The following is an 8,120-nucleotide window of genomic DNA, read 5'->3' as shown; positions in this document are numbered from 1 at the left end:
TCAGCTCACAACGTGGCAGTCTCCCACGGGAGCCCTTTGCTTCACAGGGGAGGCACGTCCCACCGACTCCCAGGTAGCCAGCCTTCACGTTGTCATGCCACCCACACGCACAGGACTTTCGAGACATCATATTCATCGCACACAGGATCAAGAGCCTGCTGCGGGGACTGCAGCACTCTCAGAGCCCTGGTGCCCGTCACTGGGCTTGGCCCCTTCCACCTCATCCCACTCTGTGCGCTCCTGTGTGTTTTTCGGACTTGAAGGACACCTCTTGTGAAAGGGACATCCCACCCTTGCTTTGGCTGTTTTCATCCCTTACGGATCCTTGACCACACTGCCCCCGCTCCCTCAATCAGGTCTCTCCCTCCAGGGAGATCATCCCCGATTAGATCCACAGGCACGCAGACAGACACACAGACAGACCATCCCTCCCTGCACACGCTAACCCCAGATGGTTTCTGCACTTGTGCCCTCTTTGTCTGGTGAACACCCAGTCTCTGGGCGATGGGAGCTGGCGGAACATGCACTCACCTCACCCACACAGGAGTCTGTCCCTCTGAGTGTCAGGCCCACCCAGCCCGGGACCCTCGCTGAAGGAAGGAGGCGATCCCAGCTGTCAGTGAGGGTGACATCAGAACAGGGAGCTCAGACAGACCTCATGTGGCCTCGGGAGGCAGTCTGGAAGATTGAGCTGGGACACGGAAACATCGCGTCCAGCAGCGTCTGTGGCATGGGGGTGCCCGGATGGTATATGACGGGGACTGTCCAAGGACATTCAGACCTAGCATGCACAGGTGCCCTGGAAACTAACTGGCCTTGCCCAAGTGGAGTCTGCGGAGCCCATCGGGCTGGAGAAGGGGCGATTGTCCATCTAGGACTTGAGGGACGTGGATGGTCTGATCCATAGGCCATCTGTCCAAGCTGCCAGCTGGCAGTGTCCCCCGGCTTGGCCCCGAGGCGCCAGTAGGGACTCAGTTCCCCCACCTGCAGCCCAGAGACCAACCTACTCTCTTCTTCCTTGTCCCCTGCAGCCCCCCTTTCGCTCCACCACGCCCCAGGATGTGGCTCCTGCCTCCACCCCTCCACTGAAGCTAAGGCGGGAGATCTGACAGGATTTGGTAACTGAGTTTCCAAGGTGAGGGCTAAAGAGGAAGTGAGGATTATTCGCCAGTTTCCGGGCGAGCTGTGTGTGTGAGTGGCGGCTCCAGAGGGAGAGAATGACTCCAGAAGGAGGCGGGGGCTCCGGAGGGGGAGGCTCAGCTCAACCCTGCTCTTTAACACCTGTTGCAATAACCCCGCCGGAAAGGCCCCGGGCATCAACCACGGAGGAGACCAGGGATGCTGCTGACCGAAAAGAAGGGCGAGAGTGGCCAACGAGGACAGCGAACCAAGTGAGGAAGGGAAAGAGGGCTGGGAACTCTGGTAGGAGGTCGATTAGGTCCTGCTAAAGGGGAGGGGCCGGTAGCGATGCAGCATGGGAGCCATGAGACCCCAGAATCAGACGACATTGGTTGGGACTATAAACAGGGCATCTTAATGTGGCCGGGCAGGGACCCTACGGAGCCTAGACCCAGGGCGCTACGGTGAGCCTGAGCGCAGGGCTGCCACCCAGACCGTGGTCGGGACGCTCCACAGGGACAGGGCAGAGCACAGGGTCCCAGGTAACCTGGCTTCAAATGCTCCAAAATCGAGGAGCACCCCCACCCCTTCCCTCTGCAGTGACACTACCTCCCGGAAGAAAGAGGGCAGACCACAGGATATGCGAATCTGAGAGCTAATTTAATTTGATAATTTGCCATGAACTTGGGTGAGGTGAGGGCAAGAGCAGGGGGTGAGAGGAAGCCGTGGCTGAGGAAGAAACAAAGGGAACCAGCTTGGTCGCAGCTCCCCGGCTCCACAGGTACGAGCTGCCGGTCTGGTAGGAAGATGCTGGGTTCAACCTGTCAAACACAGCAGAGTCAGTGTCGGGCCACAGCCCCCCGAAGCCAGCAGCTTTGCTGGAACAGGTATGGTATGTGTAACACTCACTCTCTCACTTCAAAGGGCGTGCAAATTTTTAAGGACGCTCTCCAAGACCACTGGAAAAGAGAGGCATAACCGGGCACAACACACACAGGGGTACAGAAACCACCCCCTGTCCCCGGGAGGACCCTCCTAGCCCTGCAACCGGAAACGTCCGCAGCCCCTGTCCAGTCAGCCCTGGGACCGACTCACCCACCCACCACCTGAATTAAATGTGGGAATGTCTGGTAAACCTGAACAAAATGTACCATCCAGCGATTCGCCAACGCTGGGGCACCCCAGAACCGTTCAGAACGTGTTCAAAGGACAAAGAAGCAAGGAAACTACAAAAAACCCCTACAAGCCATACAAAGCAGGGAAAGGGGGAAATACACGAGGTAGCGCTAAACGTGCTAAGACAAGGAGCTCTGTGGAATTCCTTGGCAAAGTGTACACAGAGCGCAGCCAATAGGTTTGTATCCGTGCTCACCTCTGACTGTCAATGCACAGAAGGTTCTAGGGCCAGGCCTGCTTGGTTCCTCTCCCCACGGGAACCTCGGTCCCACTGATGCCGGCAGCACCTGGAGCCCTTCCCCGCCCCGTGTCTCCAGTAGCCACAGGCAGACACCTAGGTCTGTCCCAGTCCCTGCCCCAGCCCGAGCCAGGGGTTTCTCATACCTAGTCTCTCCTTAGGGTCGTCTATCTCTCTCTCCAGCTCAGCACACTAGCGCAGCAGACACCAAAGGAAGAGAAATGATCACCATACTCTGGCCTCCTCTCTCCTTGTCCTCCCTCTGACCCGTGGCCCTTACATCCCCCACCGCCCACATCCAGTGGCCAGATCATCAAGGAATCCTCAGTGGAAAGGAGGTGCTCTTTCACTGTGGGGTGCGGGATGCGGGTGAGGAGGGGACGAGACACAAGTCAGTTTAACCTGGACACGGTTCCCACCATCTAGTCAGGACCTGGGTTTCCAGGAGACAGACCAGGCATTACCCGAGGACAGTCCTGTGCTCCCGGTGGTTCCTGCTGCCTTTCCGGTCTTGGGGCATGGACAGGTGGCTCCTGATCACCTGAAAGAGAACACAGAATCCAGCTTCCAAGCCTCACAGCCTGGAGGTGCAATGGGCCTAGCTGGCTCTAAAGTGAGGCAGCATCACCCTCTGCTGGAAGCAACTGGCTCCTGCTCGGCCCAGCAGCTGCCACCTTCTCTCTGGGCCTGCCTTCCCTATTCCTGTTCCCCAGTGTCAGCCCTTCTGAGCCTGTGGCCCCTGGGATTGTGGCTCTGGGTTGGATGCTAGCACAGCTGCAGCCACACCCAGCCCTTGGGAGGATCACTGTGCTTGAAGAGGACTTAACATAAAAGGCTCTGCTCTGCTGAGAGTCTACTTCTAGAGTCAGAGTTTGGGGTGGTGGTATGAATCATCCCCATCCACAAGTCCCACCCCAGCCTTGTCTACACTCCGATTCCTGTCGAACAGCTGCCTGGGTAGGCAGGGAATCCCTGGAGTAAGGCTGAGCCCCCAGAAGTGACAGAGGTAGAGGCTGCCCTCCTCCACCCCTCTCCCCTACACTCCTTCCAAACCCACAAGACTCACTGGAGGGTGCAGGGCCTCTGGGCATGACGCCTCCCTGGCTCAGGGCAGTGGTCTGTCAGTTTCCTGGAGCTGGAGGGGCAACGGTGTTGGGGTCATCACTGCTGAATTCTCCATGATGCATGTGCAGGCAGGTCTGCCCTGGACTGGGCCTTGGAAGCAGAAAGAAAATTTTCCCAGCGCTGGGCTAGGGCATGTGGGTGTGAGTATGTATGTACAGGGGCAACCAGAGAGGAGGCCAGAATATGGTGATCATTTCTCTTCCTCCGGCGTCCACTGCGCTAGTGTGCCATGCTGCAGAGAGAGATAGACGATCTTAAAGAGCGACTAGGTATGATGAATCCCTGGCTCGGTCTGGAGCCGGGGCTGGGACAGACCACAGTATCTTCCTGCAGATGCTGGGGACGTGGAGCAGGGATGGGCTGTACGTACTGGTAACATCAGTGGGAGCAAGGTTCCCCTGGGGAGGAGAACCAAGAAGTCCTGTCCCTGGAGCCTTCTATGCATTGACAGCCAGGGGTGAGCACAGATAAAAATGTATCGGCTGAGCTCTGTGTGCACTTTGCCAAGGAATCCCACAGAGCTCCTTCTCTTAGCATGTTTAGCTCTACCTCATTTATTTCCCCCTTTCTCTGGTTGGTAGGGCTTGTACTGGTTTTGTTGTTCCCTTTCCTTGTTTGTCCTTTTAACACCTTCTGAAGGGCTCTGGGGTGCCCCATCGTTGACGTAAAACTGGTATATTTTGTTCCCATTTAGAAGACACTCCCACGTGTAATTCAGGTGGTGGGTGGGTGGGTCGGTCCCAGGGCTGACTGGACAGGGGCTGCTGAGGTTTCAGGTTGCAGGGCTAGGCGGGTCCCCTTGGTCAGGGGGTGGGTTTCTGTATCCCTATGTCTGCTGTGCCCGGTTATGCCTCTCTATTCCAGCGGCCATGCAGTGCCTCATTGGCAACTTCGAGGACCTTGAAGTGAGTGTTACACATACCATACCTGTTCCCGCAAAGGTAGTGGCTTTGGGGGGCTGTGGCCCGACCCTGACTCTGCTCTGTTTGACAGGTTGAACCCAGCATCTTCCTACCAGACCAGCAGCTGGTACCTTTGGAGCCCAGGAGCTGCGACCAAGCTGGGTCCCTCTGTTTCTTCTTCTGCCACCGATTCCTCTTGCTCTCTGCTCTCGCCCTCACCTCAGCCCAGCTTACAACAAATTATCACATTAAAGTAGGTCTGGTATTATCATATTCCATGGTCTGCCTGGTTTCTGGGGGGAGAGGTCATTGCAGGGGAGGCGATGTGTAGGGGTCCTGCTCCATTTTGGAGCAGTTGAAGCCCGGTTCCCTAGCACCCTGTGCTCCACCAGCTTACCATGCAGCGCCTGGGCCAGGATCTGGGTGGCAGCCCTGGTGCTCAGACTCACTGTAGCACGCTCCGTCCAGTCTCTGTAGGTAGCAGAATCCCAAGTTGAAAGCCTCTGCTCTTTAACACCTGTTGCAATAACCCCGCAGGAAAGGCCCCGGGCATCAACCACGGAGGAGACCAGGGATGCTGCTGACAAAAAAGAAGGGCGAGAGTGGCCAACGAGGACAGCGAACCAAGTGAGGAAGGGAAAGAGGGCTGGGAACTCTGGGAGGAGGTCGATTAGGTCCTGTTAAAGGTGAGGGGCCGGTAGCGGTGCAGCATGGGAGCCATGAGACCGCAGAATCAGACGACATTGGTTGGGACCATGAACAGGGCCTCCTAATGTGGCCGGGCAGGGACCCTACGGAGCCTAGACCCAGGGCGCTACGGTGAGCCTGAGCGCAGGGCTGCCACCCAGATCCTGGTCGAGACGCCCCACAGGGACAGCGCAGAGCACAGGGTCCCAGGTAACCTGGCTTCAAAAGCTCCAAAATCGAGGAGCACCCCCACCCATTCCCTCTGCAGTGACACTACCTCCCGGAAGAAAGAGGGCAGACCACAGAATATGCGAATATGAGAGGTATTTTATTTTGATAATTTCCTGTAAACTCAGGTGAGGTGAGGGCAAGAGCAGGGGGCTAGAAGAAGCCGTGGCTGAAGAAGAAACAAAGGGAACCAGGCTGGTCGCAGCTCGCCGGCTCCAGAGGTACCAGCTGTTGGTCTGGTAGGAAGATGCTGGGTTCAACCTGTCAAACACAGCAGAGTGAGGGTCGGGCCACAGCCCCCCAAACCCACCAGCTTTGCGGGAACAGGCATGGTATGTGTAACTCTCACTCTCTCACTTCAAAGGGCGTGCAACTTTTTAAGGACACTCTCCACGACCGCTGGAAAACAGAGGCATAACCGGGCACAACACACATAGGGATACAGAAACCACCCCCTGTCCCCGGGAGGACCCTCCTAGCCCTGCAACCGGAAACCTCTGCAGCCCCTGTCCAGTAACCCTGTGACCGACCCACCCACCCACCACCTGAATTACACGTGGGAGTGTCTTGTAAACGGGAACAAAATATACCAGTGTTTCTCAAACACTGGGGTCCACGAGAACTGTTCAGAATGTGTTCAAAGGACAAACAAGCAAAGAAACAACAACAAAACCCGTACAAGCCATACTAAGCAGAGAAATGGGGAAATAAATGAGGTAGCACTAAATGTGCTATGTGAAGGAGCTCTGTAGTATGCCTAGGCAAAGTGTACACAGAGCTCAGCCGATACAATTTTATCCGTGCCCACCCTGGCTGTAAATGCACAGAAGGCTCCAGGGCGAGCACTGCTTGGTTCTCCTCCCCATGGGGACGTTGGTCCCACTGATGTCGCCAGTACCTACAGCACATCCATGCCCCGTGTCCCCAGCATCTGCAGGAAGATACTGTGGTCTGTCCCAGCCCCTGTTCCCAGCCCCAGCCAGGGGTCCATCATACCTAGTCGCTCTTTAAGTTGGTCTCTGTCTCTCCGCAGCAGAGCACACTAGCCCAGTGAACACCGGAGGGAGAGAAACGGTGAGTATACTCTGCCCTCCTCTCTCCTTGTCCTCCCTCTCGCCCGGGGCCCTTACATCCCCCACCACCCACAGCCCAGTGGCCAGACCACCAAGGAATCCTCAGTGGAAACGCGTCGCCCCCACTGCGTGGGACGCGGGATGCGAGGGATGAGGGATGCAAGGAAGCAGTGGACGACACAGAAGTCAGCTTAACCCAGACACGGTTCCCACCATCTAGTCAGGACCTCCGTTTCCAGGAGACAGACCAGGCATTACCCGAGGACAGCCCTGTGCTCCCGGTGGTTGCTGCTGCCTTTCCGGTCTTGGGGCATGGACAGGTGGCTCCTGATCACCTGAAAGAGAACACGGAATTCAGCTTCCAAGCCTCACAGCCTGGAGGTGCCAAGGGCCCAGCTGGCTCTAAAGTGAGGCAGCATCACCCTCTCCTGGCGGCAACTGGCTCCTGTTCGGCCCAGCAGCTGCCACCTTCTCTCTGGGCCTGCCTTCCCTGTTCCTGTTCCCCAGTGTCAGCCCTTCTGAGCCTGTGGCCCCTGGGATTGTGGCTCTGGGTTGGATGCTAGCACAGCTGCAGCCACAGCCAGCCTCTCGGAGGAACAGTGTGGTTGAAGAGGACTTAACATAAAAGGCTCTGCTCTGCTGAGAGTTTACTTTTGGAGGCAGAGTTTGGGGTGGTGGTACAAATCACCCCCATCCCACATTCCCACCCCAGCACTGTCGACATTTGTTTCCTGTGGAAGAGGTGCCTGGCTAGCCCGGAAAGCCTAGGAGCAAAGCTGAGCCCCCAGAAGTGACAGAGCCAGAGGCTGCACTCCTCCACCCCTCTCCCCTCCACTCCACCAAACCCACAAGACTCACTGGAGGGTGCAGGGCCTCTGGGCGTGACGCCTCCCTGGCTCAAGGCCGTGGCCTGTGAGTTTCCTGGAACCTGGAAGCCTCTGGTATTGGGGTCGCCACTGCTGAATTCTCTACGATGTATGTGCAGGCATGGTGGCCCTGACCTGGGCGTTGGAAGCTGAAACAAAAATATCTCAGAGCTGGGCTGGGTCGTGTGGGTGTGAGCATGTATGTGCAGGGGCTCGGGTGAGGTAAGCAGCAAGGAGGGGAATTCGGAAGCCATAATCTTATTAGCACTTTCTCCCTCAGTCAGTCCCAGGCCAGCAGGCAGCGCTGAGCCAGGTAAAACAGGGGCATGCTAAGGCAGTCCAGGCCCCCTGCCAGGCAGGCTTGGGGAATGGCTAGGAATGATGAATCAGGAGGTTGATGAGTCTAGACTTCCAAGCTTTGCAGCCCAATCTTTAAAGGGTCATCCCATCAAGCCCAGCCCCTCTTTCGGGAAGAGGCAGGAAACATGCAAAGTGTCAAGTACACAGCCTGGCGCATACTAAGTGCTCTCTTAACCTTTGCCCCTGCTAAGATGACCCTGATTGGGCCTCCTAATGATCGTGGACTCCCAAGGACAGCTCCTGAGCAAGCGACAGAGTATAGATGCCTGAGCCGGGGAGGGGAAGTGTGGGGAGACAGGAGGAGGATGGCCTACTCACATGGGCCTTTGAGCGTGGGTCTCTACTT

At 57.0% G+C, this 8,120-nt stretch overlaps 1 long non-coding RNA gene across 1 annotated transcript; it reads left to right on the top strand.

Moving 5' to 3' along the window:
- The first annotated feature begins 1,310 nt into the window (after positions 1 to 1,310).
- On the top strand, positions 1,311 to 6,808 carry LOC123628714. Its single transcript, XR_006731733.1, has 4 exons — positions 1,311 to 1,391; positions 5,029 to 5,187; positions 6,512 to 6,549; positions 6,788 to 6,808. It is a non-coding gene; the product is annotated as an uncharacterized LOC123628714 (long non-coding RNA).
- The last annotated feature ends 1,312 nt before the right edge of the window (positions 6,809 to 8,120 follow it).

Source organism: Lemur catta, chromosome X, assembly GCF_020740605.2.
Source record: "Lemur catta isolate mLemCat1 chromosome X, mLemCat1.pri, whole genome shotgun sequence".
In the NCBI taxonomy this organism is placed as follows: Eukaryota; Metazoa; Chordata; class Mammalia; order Primates; family Lemuridae; genus Lemur; species Lemur catta.
Note: the sequence above shows the minus strand (reverse complement) of the source record. Positions and strands in the feature narration are given on the sequence as shown.